The sequence below is a fragment of the Protopterus annectens genome, chromosome 3.part0, assembly GCF_019279795.1.
Source record: "Protopterus annectens isolate FY-2018-M chromosome 3.part0, PAN1.0, whole genome shotgun sequence".
Taxonomy (NCBI): Eukaryota; Metazoa; Chordata; order Ceratodontiformes; family Protopteridae; genus Protopterus; species Protopterus annectens.
Genome location: NC_056731.1, coordinates 824,875,816 through 824,898,315, shown reverse-complemented (window position 1 = coordinate 824,898,315; position 22,500 = coordinate 824,875,816). Strand labels below are relative to the sequence as shown.

General features: G+C 34.9%; 1 protein-coding gene across 1 annotated transcript in view; it reads left to right on the top strand.

The window, feature by feature from the left end:
• Window positions 1-22,500, top strand: part of GMDS (GDP-mannose 4,6-dehydratase) — a 2,292,844-nt gene that overhangs the window by 832,796 nt on the left and 1,437,548 nt on the right. The window lies entirely within an intron of this gene.

The window sequence follows — 22,500 nt, the reverse complement described above, 5'->3', positions numbered from 1 at the left end:
ACTGACTCTGTGAGTTGTCTTGCATCTCCTTCCGTAATGAGTCAGTCACACTAAGTATAGCTAATGGCATTATTCTCCAAAGCTGGTTTATGAAAACAGAAAAACAGATGATTAGCAACTACTTTTCCAGTTAGATTTTTTTTATGTTTTTATCTTAAACAAAAGGGTAATGCTTTCATTCTTTCTGAGCAGTAGATAAATGGCAACTGAATTTGTGTGTGTGTGTCTGTCTGTCTGTCTGTGTGTGTCTGTCTGTCTGTGTGTGTCTCTGTGTGTGTGTGTGTGTCTGTGTGTGTGTGTGTGTGTGTATTTATTTGTTTATTTGAATTTGTTAACTGGAATAATCTAACTGGACCAAGCCTATTTTTGGTGGAGACCTGGGAATATAAATTTGCAAATGTAATACGCCTAAATAGTTTGAGATACAGTTGAAAAACACAGTCTATTTAAAGAACAGAATATATGTAATTATCATCCGGAATTATATCACTGTTAAAGCAGAAAGCAAAGGCTGCCTGCAGGGCAGCTATGTTAACAGAGTCCGTACCTCTCAACCTCTTAGAGCAAGAAATCTGGACAAAGCCATAAATAAAAGTGGGACAAAGGCCCAAAAATAGGGACATTTTTTTTTAAATATTGCTCTTACAAACTTAGAAAGTTAATAGAATAACAGGTTTTGCATTAGCATGGATTTTCTGAATGGTATAGTCTGAAACACAAATGTCTGTCATTCTTTTTTAACTTTAATCTTTAATGATTTGTTGCTAATTTGCCAGAAAACCACAATTTGTTGAAAAAAACAGACCAAAAATATGAGAAAAAATATGATCATTCTGCGAAAATCTTTACAGTTGAGAGGTATGTGACTTATAGCACGTGTAATATAAGATATAAATTATTAGTAATGTATGTAAAACAATGTTTTAGTTCTGATATAATGTTAAAAAGAATACTGATCAGCTGTGCCTAAGTACTATTTATTTAAAGAACAACAATGATCTGGCACATCTAGATGTTAATTTCCTAAGGCTTCGCATCAGACAGCAAGCCAGAATTGCCTAAATGCAAGAAGACGGGTTCTACAAAAATTAACACAAACCCAAGACATTTGTCAGCTTTGTAAGTGAGGGATAGCAGGTTATGCAAATAATAGAAAAGAATAATAACTTTCTTAAAGGAAAAAGTGCATCTTCTCAAGTAGCACATGTCAGAAGTAACATATTAGAAAACAGCATGAAACATTAACGATGTATTGTGTGCGACATAGTAATAGACCTTAAAATGGTGAAATGCAGACCCAAAGTCCTTATTCTTGCTGCTTCCTTGTGTGAATAGGTGCCTATTTGATGTCTGCAGTTTGTTTTCTTTTATGCTTTTTATAGAAGTCCATGCTTGCCTTCATATGCATGTATGTGAAAAAAAAAAAAAAAAATATATATATATATATATATATATATATATATATATATATATATATATATGGTGTGTGTGTGTGTGTTTGTAGATGTAGATTACATATAATATATGTGGACACACTAACAGTGGACCCCTGATAAAGGGGTGTGGTAAAAATATGCACCTGGTACATTGTGCAGATATGTTTGGAATATCTGTATTCTTTGCATGCCATCAGAAAATATTTATACTCTTGGTGAATCATGAACAACTTATTTAAACCTTGACATGTCAGCAAAGTAACTAGAGTTATGCTAAATCCATCCTATTTAAGCTTTTGCTAAAGAGTATAGTAAGTCTACAAAAAAAGACACACTCCCCAGAATCACCGTAGCCTACGAAAACAACTCTGTAAGCCCAAATGTGCTTTGTTTAACTTAAAACTGCTGAATAAAGTAGCAGTAAATAAACTGAAACACAAAGCAACATGTGTTACTTAGTACAATTTATAAAAAAGTAACTTTGCACACTGTATTCACAAAAAGAGACACTGACACCTCAGAAGTAGTCTAGCCATCTAAAACAGTCCCCTAAACCAAAATCTCCCTTTAGTTTAGCCAAGCCTACACACTGTGCATGCTGAATCTGTACATACAGCTACCTGTAAAACAATTCTGTCAGTGTATTCTAGCCCCTAGAATTGAAATCCATTCCTATTAGAATGGAAAACGTGAAAAGAAAATAGCAAAACCTAAATAAAACACTAGCCAGAGCTAATCAATCAGAAAGTGGGATTACCAGCAAAACATTAATAAATACATTTTTCTCAGCAAGGACTGAGGAATGCTGTTTATTAAACTGTCCTTTCATAGAAATATATGTAAACACAAGTCAAGTTCTGTTCCCTAGAAACAAAATCAATTGCTATAGCCCCATAGCCCATTAAAGTCCGTGAGAGATTTTAAAATTTAAAAAAAGACTAAAAAGTGAATAAATGGAACATGCAGTCATTTTTTTTGTGTGATAAATGATATCTTTTGCACAGTAGGATTTGGGATTTCTGTTCATGATTTGTGCCCAAACCTGCAGTACAAGATATTTCATTTATCACATACACACAGGATTACCATCCCTCCTACTTATTCCAATGTAGGTATGTATGCACAAACACACAGACACACACACGTCACACACATGTCCACACTAATTTGATACTAAGGGTAGCAGAGTGTAATAATCAGTATATTCCATGTGTTCCATTTTAAGATATGTATATTTTTATTTGTGTACATATGTTTACATCATCAGTGTAGCCAACACATTCATCCACATCCTGTGTTTTGCTTCACCTCCTTGATACTCAGGAGTATTGCTCTAAAACCCTATTTCAGCACAATTAAAGCATAGAGTCGCTGCATACACTGAAAGTAAACGCTAAAACCTTCAAAACAATTAAAATCAAATTCTAGGACATGAATTTGCAGTTAATCACTAGGATTTGGTGAAAAAATAAAATAAAAATAGACCTTAACCAGCCAATTGGAAAACAGCATTGTCCTGCATAACAATACTAAATAAGGTTAAACTACCTGCAAGAAATATAACTAAAGTATACAACTAACATAATCCTCACTGTACTACTTAGCCAAAAACTTAGCATGACATCTTAAAAAGTTTAAAATCACATTACAATTAATGTAGATAACTGTCCATTGACTGCTTTTCCTATTAAAAAAAAACAAATACTTGGACTCCAGCAAGCCGTTTTTATTGCTTGGTTTAGGCAACTATTGCATCTTTTTGAAATAAATGGAAGGCAGTAATTCAGACTATAAAAAGAAAACAGTAAAAAAATGGATGAATGCAGTATGTGCGAGTGTTGCTCATGTGATGCATGTTTGTCACTCATCATAAAACTCCTTTCTTAATTTTACAGTGCAAAGCATTTTATATGTCACAGTCCAGACCACCTACATATTATTTATATACAATACCTCTGACATTGATTAGTGTACCAATACTAATATCATCACTGATCAAGGAATCCTTGTTATCTAGCCCATTTGAGATATAGCTGACACATGTGTTGAACAAGAAGGGTCCCAGTATCAAAACTTGTGCCACACCACTCATCACAGGATTGATATGTAATCACCTCCTTTCCACGTAGCATCATTTACTTTCTCTCATCTTATCAGTTCTCCTCCCACCTATTCTGGTTCTATTCTCCCATATGTGCACCCATACAAACACATGTATATATATATATATATATATATATATATATATATATATATATACTAGTGGAAAATATTTGTTAGATGTCTAATCACCTATTTTTTAAATTGTAATTAAGTCTTTAGGGTCCTTAGGTTGAGAGTTTTGTTGTTCTGTATGTATGTGGCTATCAAACTTTTCACTCAAGAATCATGGCTACCTGAAAATTTTCCGGGGTACATACCTTGTTTATGTCATTAATTATTGTTGTTAAACATATAGGTAGCCTGGGCCCAGGACTTTTTTCAGCAAAGACCTAGGCCATTTAGACAAAGATGTATAGAACAAATATTTAAGCACTAGGTTACATAATTAGCAAACACAAGTTAGTTAATATTATATCCATAAATGAATGAGACAGCAGAATCAACAGTCTTGGGGTTTGCATAAACACATAAACATGCACAATATATTTACATGCAGGACTGAGGAAAAAGGAGTGTCTGAGACGTGTAAATAAAAAAAAAAAGTAAAGAGGTACCTTAAATCAAGAGCACGTTTTAATGCTGGCTTAAAAAGTTGACTGATTCAGAAGATTTGTTTTAACCTGTATTTTCTGAAGAGTGAGAAATCAATTAAATGTTGGGGATTATGTACTGTCTGTAATTTTTTCACTGTGTGCTATCACAGATATGCAAAGAAGGAGATCAGAATATTAAGATAATAAGGGGCATTAGTGAGAGATCCTAAACTTCATTTTTGAACCACTTATTAAAAGTAACTCATTTTGCTTTGCTTTTTCTAGTCAGTTTAAATAATCAAATAAGATTGCAGCCAACTGTTATATGCTGTATTTAGATGTTTGTGAATGTGTGTGTGGACGTGTATATGTACATATATATATATATATATATATATATATATATATATATATATATATAAAAAATTACACACATGTCTAGCTATCTACTTATTCTATCCCCCAGTCCCTAATAATGAGGGTAGTGGCCAAACTGAGTGCTGTTTTGAGTAGATTTATGATCGCCACATAGAGTTTGCTGTTTCCACTTCTCAAGAATTAGGTTGCTGTTTCCACTTCTCAAGAATTAGGTTGCTCACTCAAGTGACACAGTCCTGAAATTTTGCTGAAAACAAACACACCCTGCTCTGCAAGTGGTCTTGTAAATAGTTTTATGTACATATCCATCCATCCATAACCCTCCTTTTCCTATTTTTGCACATTGGGTGAGGGTGCCACATCAACAGTGACCCTCCTCTAGCACCAAGGTTCACACCACTGGGTGGCTAGCCCTGCTGAGTTTGTTCTACCTTACCACAAACACCTCTATGTCCAATTTAGTGTGTCCAGTCCACCAACTGCATGCCTTTGGAATGTCGATGGAAACCAGAGCACCTGTAGAAAACTTGCTTGAATATAAGGAGGGTATGCAGACTCTACACACAAGGCAGCCCAGCCGAGAACTGAACCGAGGAACTTCTTAATGTGAGGCAACAAAATTATTAGCTGTGTCACTGTGCTGTCCTTGTGTGTGTGTGTGTGTGTGTGTGTGTGTGTGTGTGTGTGTGTGTGTGTGTGTATATGTATATATATATATATATATATATATATATATATATATATATGTGTGCGTGTATAAGTATATCTGTATTTGCATACATGGCCTACAGAGGATATATTACTAGATATTAAAATGCTTCTAATTTCTGATAATAAGTTAGCCACTCCTGACTCTTGAAAAAGTTTCTCTTTTCAAGAGTGGCATGGATTTTTTTTTTGTTACAGTAGAGATGAGCCATTGACTCTGAAACCTAATGTGATGCCCGTGCACTGGCCCAGCAATCAAGGAGCCTCAATCCTCACCACTAACACCAGTGAGGGGTGTCCATATAGGGAAAGGAAAATAAATACACACACAGTAAAGTGCAATTTCCCTTAAGAGCATACAGAGATCACAGTCAGTCTGGGGCTGGTTTCTCCCTTTTTCTCCAGGTCCCCAATAAGATTCCCCACTAGCACAGCTATAGGGTCTAGATCTCAGCCTAGTTGGCAAGCTAAAACCTCCAGCACCCTCTCTGTCCAACTAGTGCTTCGTGTCCATGCCCAAGTAGCTGACAGACACACTTTGAGATAAGAGTTTATACAACCATACAGACACTCCTGGGGAAGGCTAGCACAGGTTCTCCAGCTGTGCCTCTTTTCTGCCCAGTCTAAAAGGTAGTACTAGCTGCCACCACCCACCTCTAATATCAGCTACTCAAAGGCCCTTCTGAAAGGGTGTCCAGTTATTACTGTGCAATAATATTATCCAAATGGTAAGTGTGACTGAACAGTCAAGGCTTATTAGAGTGACTTGGTACAGTATCACTACATACATGCAGTGTACTCTAGAGCTTAAATTAACTCTACGTAAAACAGCCACAGTTGAAAGGTTTAAAAATATTTAATAATAAATAATAAAAACACAAGGCAATACTTCTTACTACACAGTGCTAGTCAAGAGTTCAGAGATCACAGAGAAATGTTTAAAATAATTCCATAGAAAAGCTCTGCCATCACATAAAAGCAAACTAGTCTAATCTTCCTATTTCCTAGCTATATCTAAGAGAAAATGCAGTTCTAAAATAAACTTACATAAAGAACAAGACAGTGCTGGTGATGTTGGATGTTCTCAAGACAAATGTTCAGAGCTCTCTGATTGTCTGTCTTTAAATTGATAACACAGAGCTGCTTATCATTCTTCACACTTCTCTGGTGTTCCCAGGTTAACAGAAACTACAATTACATTCTTTACACCTGGTCAGAAACCAGAGCAATAAAGGACATTTATATATGCAAATTCTAGCCATTAACTCTGGTCTTAAAACAATAGGGAGGATGCCTCCCTCTAGACATATCGGCTCCGAATTTTGACATCAAAGACGGACATAAATGCTTGACTTAGCTTTTTTACAGCAGAGTGCACTGTTGTTACATTTTTGCAGTTCCACACTTAACACCATTTTTTCCCATTTAAGAGAACAAGCCTGTGACTTATATTAATATTTACAAATGACAGAATTATCTACAAAATTCTATCTGGCTAGGCTGGCAGCCTTTACCTATCTTCACACCTAACTATGAGCTTTATTTAAAGATTTGTTGCTTCACTGTCTGTTGTCACCTCTGCCCTTAAGATGCTGTCAGTCATCTGTGGAATTTCCTCTTGAATGCTTGTTGCCAGTCAAACTCTACCACTGTACTAGTTAAAGCATGGTTTAGTACCGAATGGGTTGTTCTGTATTTATTTGCATGTTTTCACCCTGAGCATGCCACTGATCTGATGCATTGTACTGTACATAGAGATTGCATAGGGTCCTGTACACACTTTATAATTTAACAGCAGGCAATGACAAATGCAGGTGCATCTACAGTCATTGCCAAGATGTATTACACATTTCTAACTCCCTTATAGTCTTCTGTGATTCTCAGTACATACTGCTAAAATGTTTTTGTATTTATTGTGTTGTACTGTAAAGCTGTTGAAACTGGCACAATTATTTTTTGATTACGTGTGTAAATAGATGTTTGAAAGGGCTTAATATTTAGCTTTATTGGTATTTATATTACTGTCTTTAAATCTGCATGGCATCACTTTATGAAGCTTGTTCTTGGAACAAAACTCTGTGTTGTAGTTTAGCAAATGAGCATAGAACTAGCCTGAGTAGTTTACGAAAGTCAAATTGTGAAGCTTTGATGTTGAAAATTAGATAGGAAATGCTGCTTTTTCTCAGGTAGACAATTGTTCTAATACATAGCGCAAGTTATACCCAAAGGTTTAATTTCCTTCAAAGCATAGAACTTGTAATGTAAAGCTGCATCTCTCCTTTGTGCACACTTTCAGCATTATGGGCATTTCTTAGTATTCCTGGTAACATTCTGATTCACACAATTGCAGCCAGATTGATATCCCTTTCAAAGCAATACTGCCCAACCAAACACAGTATTGTAAACAAATCTTCACAAGACTCTTCTGTAATGGCATCTTCTTCTGTGGAGTTCACACTTTGGTCACTTCAGCATTGACATGACCTTTTGCGCTACAGTGCTGCCTTACTCTGTATAATGTGATTGAGCCTGTGGGTGATTATTACACCAACAAACCTTTGTCTGTCCTTCGGGGATACTCCTCCTATTGCACAAGTCATACATTACCTCTCACTTATCCCCACTGACATATATAAGCTTACTTTTTTTTTCTTTGCTTCACAAGCTATAGCTGCCAGTTACTTGCTTAACCTACAAGCTGTAAAAAATCCATAATGGAAGTTGGCACTTCTGATATTGATCACTGTATCAATATTAATTTCACCACTGATCAATGAATCCTTGTTGTTTTAATTACATAGCCCACCTGAGATGTCTAATGCAAATATGTTGAACAAAAAAATGTCCCAGCATCAAACTTTATGGAATTCGCCTCACAGTAAAACGTCCTGTTCGATTCTCAGCTAAAGCATCTTCTGTGTGGAGACATGTGTAAACGGGCGTACCTTCGTTGACGGTTGTGTGTCAGGGCTGGCAACTCGGTACGTAAAAATCTACTGCCAATCATTAGTGGACCGGAGTTCCGCTGTGGCGACCCCTAACCGGGAAAAGCCGAAAGATACAACAGAATTGTCACACAATTGTCACCTTTCCATATACCACCATTTAGTTTATCTGAGCTAACCAGTTTTCCTTCCATTCTAGCTGTTTAGATTTTTTTCAGTTCTGATATTCTGTAATATGTGGTGACAAAGGCCTTATTGAAACTTGCTGCAATTCAAGTACATCTCCTTGGGCTTTCCTTTTCTTCCTTTGAACTGAAAATGCCAAGCTTTTTTATATTTACTGTTTTTCTTCCTGGAACTTTCATTCCATCATGTTGTCCATTTCAGAATATGCATGCCCTTTATTCTTCCCCTTAGTATTTTCACTGAACAACTGTAAAAGTGTTTTTTTTTTTGCATTTTACCGAGTGCATGGTATGCATGCATTCATGCACGTCTATGTGCACTGTCCAGCTTATGAAGTTTTCTGTACTTGTTCATTTAAGCCTGTTAACCTTTGTAGCACTAGTGATCCTAAGATGATTTGGAGGTGGGAGAGGCTGTATACTTTATTTCTTTGTTAACCAAGTAAGCTAAGTGCTCCAGTGAGCTAACTGGTCCAAAGGCTGTTTTTCACCTATGACCCACAACAGAAAATAACGCACACAGATGTAGAGCTTCATATTACTTAAACAGTAAATAATATTGAAATAAGAAAATGTCACGTGGGGCGGTGCAGTGGTGCAGCAGTTAATGTTGTCACCTCATAGACAGAGGTTCTCTGCTTCGATTCTCGGTTGGGATGCCTTCTGTACTGAATCTGCATGTCCTCCCTGCATTCACGTGGGTTTCCTCCCACATTCCAAAGACATGCATCTGGAGCATTTCTTTCCAGGCCTCCGCTGACAATGGGCTCTGTCCTAGTCGGATTTCCCCGATAAACAAATGGTTACTAAATAAATAACCACCCACAGATGTAGAGCTACATAGTACTAACACAGTGGATAATATGCAGATAATAAAATTGGTCTTTGGGTCACAGTCTTTGATTGTGATGTAGCAGAGGTGGATGAACTACATAATGGACCATTTTTTCCCCAGCCAAGAAATAGAAATTGCAGTTACACCGGGATCTAACTGCTTTTTGTTATGCATGCACTGGCATTTATAAGAGATGTAAAGTGTTTTGGTCCACCAAATGTGCTCCAGATCTTCCCAAGTGGAGAAACAGCAGCCATTTGCTCTATGGCTTTCACTTTTCTGTGTCTCTCTATTGAGTTGAACTACCAGTGACTGAAGTTCAATCAAACTGTAGTCGATGATGATGAGGCTGTTGAACTAAAACCAGCACAAAAACTCTATATCGCTAAAGAAAGAAAAAGAAACTGTCAATGTAATGTGTTCATAGTAAGGAGCAGGATCTAGGAATAGTAGCTGTGATTTTGTGACCATTATTTCCTCTGATTAGGCTAGCAGTTTCCTTTATTCTGCATTAGATAGTTATGACTTGTATCATGTTCACGATTTTGAAATTTCTGTCTTCAAAAATGAACTGCTAGGATTCACACATGTCTTTTGCTGCTGCATTTTTGGAACGTCTTCAGAATGTGTGAGTACTGTTACATGTAAACCACCGTGCTGAATTAGTACACCTTAGCGGCTGTGACTTTGTTTATCTTCACTGTCTAGTTTATTGCACAGTTAATTTCTGTATTCTTGTGTGACTGATGAAACCTTCTAGATAAATGGAAAAGCAGCTGATGGGGTTGTATGACTCTGCATTTAATTAAGTCCTTGTTGTCTTCATTGTTCAGTTCATTAGGCCCTTAATGGCCCTCTTGTAAATTCAAATGGTCACATTTGCTCTTGTGAAGATGTTTAAATTAAGGCTGGGAAAGTGACAGCAAAGGTATGTGAAAGAGCAAATTAAGCACTGGTGTGTGCCAAGAGTGTGAAGAGGAAAGCTAATAAAGTCCTTCCTCTTTCTTGCTTCAGTGAAGGCATGAACGTGTGGGATGCACACATACCAGGAGATTCCTGAAGCAGACCAGGTGCTGATACTTTGACTTTTCTTAACTGCATGTGGCAGACAATTGTGCCTTGTGCTGTCAGGAGGGTGTGAATAGATCTCATGAAAAACTAATCAACACTGGGCTGTGAATTGAATTTAAGTGCAGTGTTGATGCTGTTAATCCTCTGTTAGCATTGTGTTTTATTCAGAGTTTAGAGCTCTGCATTCAGGCACATAATTACTCCTGATTTAGATTATTAAAAATAACAGTAAAAATGTTATTTTCCTTAATGACATTGTAAGAGATATGACTCTCAACTGTTCTTGATTTTGCTTCATAATTGTATCTCATAAAATATTTGATAATAACAAAACTCTGGGCATTCCAGTTACTTAATTAAGTATGTTGCAAGTATACAATTTTTAGTCTTGAGAAAATACAAAAATAATACAAATACTGTTGCTTTTTTAAGTATTTAATAAATAATGTCAGTATTAAAAATGTATCTTGTATTATTTTCAGTTTTGTCTGTGATTCATGGGTGGAGGTGTATGGAGGACATTATTATTCCCTTAGTTCTTTATCTTTAAACCCTCCCCACAAGTGTGCGTGGTATTGGTAAAACCTAGCAGTATACTACTTTTGGAAGTGCATTTCATCCTTCCTGTGCCATGTCAAAAGGAAAGCAAATTCCACCATTTCTTTTTCCTCACTTAAGAGACTGTGTAGTTTTGTGTTTCTGCAAAACCCCTTAGTCTCCCCTTGCAGCCAGTTTGTTTTATAGGATCATAGGAGTTAAACGTTAACTCAGCTGAGAGGCCATTTCCACTTTCCCAGTAACCACCATTAAGCATTGCCTCTCTTTTCAAAGAAGGCCAGGTCAGTCATACCAGGGATAAATGTATGAATACCCATCAAGTTGTTCTGCTCCTTTTTAAAGGCAGACAGTGTGTGTGCCTTATAGTCCTAAGAGCAAGGTACATGTCATCCCTATGGAGTCTATATGACACTTAGTACAGAGATAATGTCTCCCCTCTTTCTTAGTGCTTCACATCTTTTAAGCCAATGATCTTTTTTGTTACAAACCTCTGGGGTCTTTGCAGTTGCTTAATATGCTTAGTAAGGTACATCCCAAAGGGGGTGTTGTACTCTGTGATTGGTCTAATTAGTGCAGAGTAGAAGGAGGTGTGAAGACTTCCTACGATCTTGAAGAAATTCCTGTTACTATGAGCTGTGCAGGATAAAATGATTTCCTATCCACTGCTACAATGTTGTGGTCAAACGAGAGGAGCCTATCCTTCTCTCATTACCTTTTCATTTTAAAGTGGTGTGTTATCTATACTGTACATTGGAACTAAGTGGTCCATACCAAATACTGCAATGCTGCACTTTTCATCATTGAGTTTGAGGTCTTTTTTTGTACACCAGCTAATAAGTGTAAACTCCTCTACTCTTTCTCCCTAAGCCAGTTGACTATCCACCTAACCACATACGGGTCAGTTTGAAGTTCTTTCAGCATGTTTAGTTCATTTACATATGGTGTGTTATTGAATACAGAATACCAAACCTCCACATATGTACGGCAAGGTGCAAAGGCCAAAAAGTCAAAATTCAAAACAAAAAACAGCCAACTCACAAAAATCAGCTTTTTAAAAGTGCTATCGTCTTTATTTTTCGTTATTCTTATTCCGTATTCTTATAAGTAGAATAACAGACCGGTTTTGTCAAACAGTTCTTCACAATCCATAATGCAGTGTTTAAATAGCAATGGGTAGAGCTCAAGTAATAATCTTGCTATTTAAACACTGCATTATGGATTGTGAAGAATAACACTGATAAAGGCAATTGTTTGCCAAAGAAGATAGTACTTTTAAAAAGCTGACTTTTTGTGTGCTGTCCTATGCATGAAACAGCCAAACTGCTCGGGGTTGATTCTTTTAAGTGTTTGATATAAACTGCTTGGGTTTGATTCTTTTAAGTGTTTGATATAAACTGCTTGGGTTTGATTCTTTTAAGGTTTGTGATATCATAGTTAATTAGGTCAGTGGTGAGGGCTATCCTTGTGGAGTGGCATCACAGCAGCTCAGCACCACATCTGTGAGACAAAGCCAGTTGTTCGTCTCAGGTTAAAGAGATTGAGGAGTGGGTCTGTTAGTGCTTATTTAGTGCTATTAGTTAGGTAACCATGTATGTTGTCAGGCCCCACAGATGAGGTATTCTTTTCATTGTGGACAATAATTTCAGTACATTTTCTCTCGTAGTATATTTGTTGGCTTGATTTCATCAGTGATGAGTAGGCTTGGAATAATGTCTCTGGGGTTATCTTGGCACTAAATTTATTTGCCTGTTGGCAATATCCACTGGATCAAAGTAGGTAATATCATTACGAATAACCTCTGAGCAATTTTGAGTGTTATTTCTTATTTTACTGACATAATTAAAGAAGAATTTGTAGTTATCTTTGGCTTCTGATGCTAGTCTGAATTCATGGGAAGCCTTTGTTTTTCTAAAGTCCTTTTTTCATTTATCTGTCTGCATGATATCCTTAATATGTTTTTTTTTTTTTTTTTGTTCTGCTGTATAGGTTAAGGAGTTTCTTCCTTTTATTGTATAGTTTACTAATGCTTAAGGAACACCTTGCTTGTTTGCTTTTAAACCTCCCCACTCTATGAGTCAAACTCGTCTGTATAACTCTTATCAGTATTTACATTATGGGTAATATTGTTGTACTCAAATTTGGATACTTCATCTTAGAATTGCAGGAGGTTTGTATGTTTGATGCCCTTGAATTCTGTGATATTTGCTTCTGATGCTTTGGAGATTTTGATGGAGAAGGTTACTATTTTGTGGTCTGACTTGACCTTTGGGATGGCACATACAGATGTTAAATTTTTTAAAATCAAGTCAATCAAGTGTATTCTGTTCTCTAGTGGGTTCGTTTAGTGTATTTATTATCAACCGGTTTCAGGGAGTTCGTGTTTATAACATCTGTGAATTTTTTTACATATTTTGTGTTGGTGGAATAGGTCCTTTAGTTAATCATTGGGTAGTTAAAATCACATAGAATAACAGCATTCCTACTTATAGGGAGGTCATCAAGAATATTTAGGAATGTTGTGTAATTTTGCTGGACACAGACAAGGGGGGTCCTGTAATATACTATGATCTTAGAGCTGATCTTATTTAGTTTGAATTGAATCTATGTAAGCACTACTTGTGGGTCTCTAGATGTCGGTGTAGAGCTAATGTGGTCTCTAACAAATATGGATACTACACCATAGTTTTCATAAGGTCTAAATGAGTGGTAAGCACAAAACCCAGGTATGGAGGGAGTGATCTTTGGGTATTTAAAAAAGGTTTCTGTAGCAGTACATGTATGGATGTGCCTGAAGGACCAGGATGTTTGGTATTTAGACTTTCTAGCATTAAGTAGAGCAACCTTGATATGGCCCAGTGATTGGTTTCTTTTTGGAAGTTGTTCCAGCTGGTGAACATCCTAACCTTTGCCTAAAACAAGGCACAATGGCAGCAAAAGCTTTTGCCATTATGCAGAAGCATTGGAATGAAATAAGCAAACTCTCCTTGATGAAGAATGAATAGTGTTAAAAGCCATTAGACACTTTGTTCTGCCACACATTTTGTTTATACTTGTAGGGGAGTGAAGTATCTGACAGCTGTTAAAGTTGTTTTCACCATCTACTATTATTTGCCAGCTGACACTGTTTGCTGGAAATCCCTAGTGTGAGACCTTTTATTAGTAGCCCTTTAGGGGTGCTTAACAAGCTTGTTTTTTTTTCAAGTTTTTGTAGTGTAGTCACTGTGTTCCATACAGTACATGTAGTTATGATCAGAGTGAGCTGTTCATAAACCTTTGCTGTGCATTGAGCTTTATCTGCCCCATGTTCTACCAGTTACAAGGAAAAAATGTTTCGAGCACATGAAGTGCCCTGTTGTTGAAAGCCATAAAACACTTAGCCTTGATGCACAGGCAGTAGGCAGAATTGAAGTGTTTGTCTGATAATTGAACAGCTTTAAAAGCTTCTGGATGCGTTACTCTGCCATGCTTTTGTGTATTTCTTTGTGTGCATATGTGTGTGTTTTTGTAACAGTGAAGTGTATAACAACATTTCAAAAGGTGAAAATGCTTCTACTACTGTTAAGCTCTGGTGCAAGACTACAACACTGAAGCATACTTCACAAAACTTTAACCACCTTTCTTACATCAGAATGTTGCTTAACAAAGTTGCCTTTCTCTTGAATTTAGAGTGTAATTATGGTGTTCTATGTAATGCATACTTTGTTTTGAAAAAATAGCCTGTATATGGCTTTATTTTCTTAATTCCAAACAGAATGGTCTTTGGCAACTATTTAAAATATTGGGACACGTTTGAGTAAGGCCCATGTGTACCAAGTTTGAGATTGCCATTTCTCTATATATTCCATTTTCTTCAAGGCATGGTGATCTCAGAGCTGATATATATAAGTCTGAGGGTTGCTGAGAGGCATGCCTCCCATGTGAAGGAGTGTAGCTCATCAGAGATCTGGAATTTGACAGTGAATCCTGAGATGGCACACAAGTATGACATGGATTAGCGAGTGTCACTTTACAATATGGCTTAAAGTGTTAATCCCTTGCATTTGTAGTATATCTATATTTTATATATATGTACCCCCAAGTCCTGCTGAATCCTTTAAAATGATGGTGTGCTCTTTGCACAGACATACACAGTTCAATGTAAAGGCTCTAAATGGGCAAGTTTGAAGATGTGAAAGAGAATAATAATGCTTAAGTATGACTCCATGACAAAATGCACTCATTTTTAATTATATATTTTTTAACTGGGCAAGTGGGATTGTCCTTAGTCCATTTTCACAATTTTAACAATGCCTAGTCTTTAAACAGATGTAGGATTCTTTTACAAAATCCTTAGTGATCAAGTTGAAAGAGGCAGTATAAAATTAGAATTTGTGGGAATCGGTGGACTTTCATAGTTTCCTCAAAGTTAAACTTAGCAGATTAGTTGCAGTTTTTTTAGTATATTTCCTAGAATTCTGGAGATATGTTTACACTTTAGTTATCCAAAAGTGGAACTCAAAAATTCCATAGCAACTTCCTTGCATTTATAAAAAGTCCAAGATGTAATTCAGGATTCTAGACTTGATGTAATGTCTTATTTTTAGGTTAACTTAAGTATACAGGTTGTAGCAGCATCAGAAAACATCAAACTCCACATATAAACTTTCCCCTCATAAGTTTATTAATGCTGGTTTAAAGTAGCCTAGCACTTTATTTGGCCGGTTATAATTTATAAATACTTCCCAGATTTGCAGACCATGTTTCCTCTCAAAGTATTGGTTAGTAATTAAACTGAATACTCAAAGGTTTGTGTAAGGCTGCTAAAATTTCACACACACACGCACACACACGCGCACACACACACACACACACACACACACTTTGTGAAATAATTCTGTTGGTTCCTTGAGATTTTATGTAACATTTGTCAGTTTGGATGCCTGTGAAGTTTTAATTACGATAGACATTGCATCCTGAGCTCTTGTTTTCCCTCAAGTTTGCATTTTCATTAACAGCACTAATATTAGTTTGATGGTACATATTGAATTAAACTTCAGGTAATTAAATTCATGCTTGTGTTTTTATGCTTTGATTGACGCTATACTTGCACTGTGGACAATTTTATCCCACTTCTACCTAGGGAAACAGGGCCTACATTGTTAGCAGAGGTTCCAGGGCATACAGCTCCCATGTCGTTAGATTTCTTCCATATTTTTTCCAGATTTTTTCATATGTTTGGGACAATTCTTTAGTACCTATGAGGGGAGAGATTGGTTTGGGCTTACATTTATTGGAGGTATAGCAAAAGTCTTGTATTATCATCGATAGACTGTATAATAAGATTAACTGTGTTCTGAATACTGTGCTGATAGTAGGGAGATATCAGTATTTATTATTTATTTATTTATTGGCATTTGTTAACCGGGAAAGTCCACTGGGCCCAATGAGCCATTTTCAGTGGAGGCCCAGGGAGAAAAGCTCCACACAGTCACAGAACGTTTTACATAACATCAGTTTACGTTTGAAAGTCAAGAAAATATTGCCGTCACATAGATGTCTTTTAGGATCAAGTCCAATCTTAGGCCATTTGGATCTGTTTGACGTGATAAGGCCCTAGTCCTTCAGGAGGGTCCACACCCATGGCTGGCCTTAAGCATAGGTGATCAAAAAGAGTTTCATTTTTTTTTTTATTTTTTTTACTAAAACATATTTCTTCCATTGACCCAATTGGGATTAACCATAGTTGCAGGACAGAGTAAAGAAAGCGGTGCACATTTGGATGAGATGTTAAACCAAGATCCCATTTCCTTGAGCTGACAGTAGCTCAAGTAAATGTAAAAGATCCCACAGCACCTGTTGAAAAGAGTAAGGGTCCTTTATTTATATACAAAAAGAACTCTTATTTACAAAAGATTTACACATTTACAAATATTTGCAAATGTATAAATATGTAGATGTACAAATTTGTTTATCCATATTCATAATTTCCTTTACAGTTGTACTAAATTTTCATCCATATAGACCCTCAATTCTTTTTTCATAACCACCATTTGATTTTACTTAATATTATTGCTAAAATCCATGTATCATTAAACATAATTTCATTTATCCTTTCATTCCATATAACCCATAGAACAAAAAAATAGCTTTTTATCTATTCTTTTAACATAGTCTTCCCTTCTGTTCTTATTTGTTTAGATCTTCTTTACATACATTTCCCCATAACTTTTTAGTCTTTTACATTGCAAAAGCACATGTTCTGTGGTTTCTTCTTCTTGACAATGCAAACATTTTTATATGGCATATTTCTTTTTACTAGCAGTTTATCTATTACCAGTCTCCAAAACAATCTTGAAGTTCTACTTTATGTTTACACCATTTGCTTCTTATTTTTATAGCTTAATTTTTTTTCATGTATTAGATTTTCTCATGGTTTTCATAGTAATATTTTATCATTACATTCTTATGCCATACGTTTTTTTGCATTATCAAATTTCTGGGTAACATTTTATTTCTTCATTTATATGCTCTTTTTTCTTTTACATCTTTTTACTATACCCCAAAATTTATCATGCTTATATTTATACAATTTTACTACTAATCTCTCATCTTTTTCATTTGTCCACTTTAGCATTGTATACAAATTTAATGAAACACCAGATACCACTGAGTTAATTACCCTAAACCTCCTACTTCTGTATTTACATACAAAACTCTTCTTTTTACTAGGTTTAGTCTAGAACACTATATAAATGAAATAATTATCTGCAATACTCCCTTTCAAATACTGTTGGCAACATAAACACACTTTCTAAGCATGCTAGCTTTTCCATCACTACTATATTTAACAAATAAGCATTTTTTCTGAATGATAATTTATATATTCTCCAGACAAGACAAGTTTTGTTTTATTTTTTCAGTTGTTTTTCCCATTGAATTCTATTTACATCTTTATTTCCAAGTTTTATACCTAACACAGAAATTTCATTCATCATAAAATATATACCCCCATCTTTACTACATCACCTAAACCTTTATTTTCTCTTTATTTAAAGCCATCCTTATCACTTCTAAATACTCATTTGAGCAAATGATTACATATTTTATCCATTTTTTTCTGCAATTATTATAATGTCATCTGCATATGTTAACAAAACTGGAATTCTTAACCTTTTAGGTGTTATATACCCCACCTTCATTTTGTAACTTAATTCACATAATATCACATTAATAACTAATGCAAAGAGTATGTAACTCATTGGATATCCCTGTCTTACATGACTCTTCATATGTACCTCTTGGCTTAACCAGCCATTTACAGGTATTTTTACTTTTTTATTACTGTATGCTGACATACATAATTTCCTAACTTTTGCAATTATATTATATTCTTCCATTATTATCCATAAGATTTTGTGTCTAATTGTGCCAAAGGCCATATTAAGGTCTCCTATCATGATTTTCATTTCTTTTCTACTTATAGTATCATCCCCAATTTCAATATCATTAATATTTTTTGACAGCCCTTCTCCTTTATACTTATATATACTATCTTCCATAATATTTTCCATTTTAGTTTCATATCTCTTTTGTATTACTTTCATAAAGATCTTATGATCATTATTATTCAGTACTATTGGTCTTCAATTTTTTAATTCTCTTTCTTTTACCTCCTTCCATATGAATTTATATATTCCAGTACATAAGTCTTTATACATAAATCTTCATTTAAACATTCAATCAAAATATTTAAAAAAAAAATATATATATATATATATATATATATATATAGTCAATCCCTTAATTTTTTATACATTTCATATTTTATTCCATCTGGTCCTGCAGCCAAATGTATATTTATTTGTCCTTGTACCTTATCTAGCTCATTTAAAGAAATCTCTTTTTCTAACTCTTTATTCTCTTTTCTGTTAACTTTATTACTTTCCATGTTTTTCCACTACCTCCTGTTTTCTTTAAGCATTTCTTGTACATATTGTACTACACTATTCATAATCATTCTATGAGATATTTCTATTTCTATTTTTACATTTTAATTTCTATTTCTGTCGTTACACCACCATCTGCATTTACTAATCTGCTTAAGTAATTCAATGCTTCTCTTTTCCCTTGAAAAAAAAATTGCTTATGTAATAATTCTTGTATTTTTCTTGATTTCTTTCATATAATTATTTTTCTTTGTCAAAGTAGTTTCTATCATTATATTCTAAATCTTCTTATGCATCAATATATGTTCTTTTATATTTTTCTTTCTCTACTTTTCATCCTGCTGCCACTGTAAAAACATTTTTTACATTTTTCCTTAAATATCATCTACCATTCTGACCAATTTTTATAAAATGTTCTTATAATAATAATATTTTTTCATAACTGTATCACTAATCTCTTTCCTTCTTCATTCCATGCTTTCTTATTTGTCCTTTTTATTCCTTTTCCTATTTTACATATTCCTTGTTTTTTTATTTCTAGCCATATTGCTTGCTGATCCAAAAATCCTGTTTCAACTACCTCCCCTTCTCCTATATCTAAACCTTTTAATACTGTAAAGTATATTTCAGTTCTATACATACCCCTTTTGTAAGTCAATGAATTTTTGTCCCAATATTTTAACTAACAGCATCTTATAACTTCTAACATTTTTCTTATGTAATTTCCTTTCTTTTTACGCTTGACTCTTAAATCACAGATGGTCTCCTGTTATTATAGTATTCATATGTATCACTACATAGTCTAAAATCTGATGAAATGAGCTTTCCCTTTTTGGTACTTGCGTATCATCGCAACCAGATTCAGAGCTTGGGATAATTAGCGATGTTTTTGCAAAACGATTTATGTTAACCTAAGGAGGAGAGTGTAAACTCCTAGGTACTTTTCTGTCACATTGCTTGTGACAAAAGAAGAGGGATAATGGTTAAATTCCTCTTCCTGAGTACCGTCCTTTACTGACGATTTTGACAACTGTCACAGAAGGTAATAATTGGTAACGAATGAGTAAACAGGGCCTTTTAATAAAGAAAACCTTGTTTCTAGCCCTACCGTTTTAGTGATTCCCCCAAATCTGGCACAAGGTCCTGATGCAGAGATGGTTGTCTCCCTAAAATATTTCAGTTTCATGTGGTAACTGGTGATAACTAAGTAGGGACAGTGGGACACAAAGCAACAGAGGTGCTTACCTTATATGTGCAGACCCATTGTAAACACACACAACCCACAAGGTGTGCCTTTCTAAAATGAACAATGGTACCCCATTGTACAATAAAACTAGCATTTAACATTACTGCTGCCCAACAGCAGCAGCTTTTGCTGTTTTTGCCACTGTGCAATTGTGCGTACTACAGTAGTAGATGCACTAACTTCAAGATTCAGGGATCCACATGTGGACACCTTTCACTTTCATACCTTGTACACATAATTTTTAAAATACTGCAGCCTTACACAGGGAAGTAAATATTTACTTCATTTTTATAAACAAGTAGGTGCCACACTTCCCAAGTTACTTTGACGACATTTTTTGGCAGGAGAAGGACTTGGAAATGAGCTGCTTCTCCTGCTCCGAATCTGGTTGCAATAATACGCAAGTACCCCCTTTTTATAATTAGTATAAGCATATAATGTTATAATGCTGTTTGCTTGTTCTTTCTATTTTAAATCTACAGTGGTTAATCTATCCATTTTCGCTAAAGTTACATCTAATATCTTTACTATATTTCTACAGAATATGGCTATTCCAGAACATCTCTCATTTCCCAAATTCCAGATTATCTTTCCTCCCCATAGTTTCTCTGTTTGAAATATGTATTCATTTGCTAAAAATCTTGTGTCTTCTAATATAATTTTATCTAGATCACATATATTACACCACTCCAAATCCCTGTTCTTCTTAATATTATTCACATTTACATAAATCATCGCTAAAATTTTCCTTAGATCCATAGTTTGTAGCTAATTACTAGGCTAGCTTGTTTAATAGATGATTCTAAGCATAGTCAATTTCCCCTCTCAAAGGTGAGAATCAAACACTGTACCTTGTGCCTGTGAGTCAACACTTTAATCATTATAACAACCCCCAATCATTAGCTGTATATATTTTCATCAGTTTCCTTTCTTTTTTTCTTTAGTACTTATCCCTTTAAATTTTATTTTTCTGTCTTTTACCAGTATAATTCAGTTTTTCTTTTATTACCTCCCAATTTATGTCATCACTTATTTCAGAGCCTTCTTCTATGACCTCTTTATTTTTTCTCGTCTGATTTTTCTTCTGTTTCTACTACGTCCAAAATTTCTTGTCTTGTTCATTTTCTTCTGTTTCTTTTTCCTTACTTTTATTTTCATTTTGCAGTTCATCCATAAATGTCCAAGTCTGTTAGATTTCTAACATTTCAATTCAAAATGTTTTGCATCATGTTACAGTTGTCCACAAATATAAAATGTTCTTTTTTTTTGTCACATATCAACTATCCTTCTTTTCCATACATGCGCACACACAAAAAAACATGTTTTGGGTTATCCCCAGTATTTATGACATCCCTATTCCCCTGCACATTTATCATGCTTGGTATATGTATAATTTTTCTCTTTCTGTTTGTAACACAATATTACAATCCCAGCCACCAGTCCATAAATCCCTTTTGTCATAAACTTTTGCAATGTCCAATACTTTTTTACATAATGTTTTCAAATTACCATTTAAAGTGTCTATTTCTATGTCTGTTTGAAGTTGCAGAGGAATTTTCTTTTTTGTTTCCAAGTTAAATGTTTTTTTCACATAAAGATTCCATTAATTACAGTCTTTCTTTTTTTTCATATTCTACAAGAAAATTTTTCATTGGAAAAATAGTCTCAAATATAATGACACAAAATGTCTCTCTGTCAGTAAGAATAAATGCCCTTACCTCATGTGTATTTACACACACGGTAGCTATTAAATTGTCCTACACTTCATACCTGTCCATTTCTTTGTCTTCTTTGAATCCTTACGACAGGCCAACAAAGGATAAATTAATAAAATAAAATAAAAATAAATGAATTTCTGAGTTTTCTGTTCAGTTCAAACCATGATCTCCACATTGAATCACAAACCCTCAAAGCGTCTGTGACTCATTGTCTTGTTTGCAGTAGGTGGAACTGGACAGAAAACCTAAACACGTAGATCGATGGAGGGTAATGGCCACAGCAGAGTTGGGAATTTGCAGATGAAATGCTGAAATCACCGTGAAGATCTGTGAAGAGGCTTTAAGAGAATGCTATAGTTGAGGTGTAGCTCATGAAGAGCAGACGAAGTGTGTTTGTGTGTGTATGTATGTATGTTTGTATGTATATATATGTATATATTACTGCCATGGGTGCTTCCTTCGCACCCATGTTATGCTAACCTGTATATGGGCCTTTTTGAAGTTGAATTTTTGTATAGATTGAGTTTTTTAATAATGTTGTTGTTTTATATTGTAGATATATAGATGATTTAATTTTTTTTTATGTAAGGGTGGTGCTGAAATAGCCCTTCAGTTTATTAATGATTTAAATATAAATCGTTTTCAGGAAAAATTTGATGGTTTACAGATGGGAAAATCAGTTAACTATCTAGATGTCACTTTGACCATCAGGAATGATAGTATAATAACTAGTATACATAGAAAGGGAATTGCAGATGACATTGTGATCTGTAGTGAGAGTAGGGAACAGGTGGAGGAG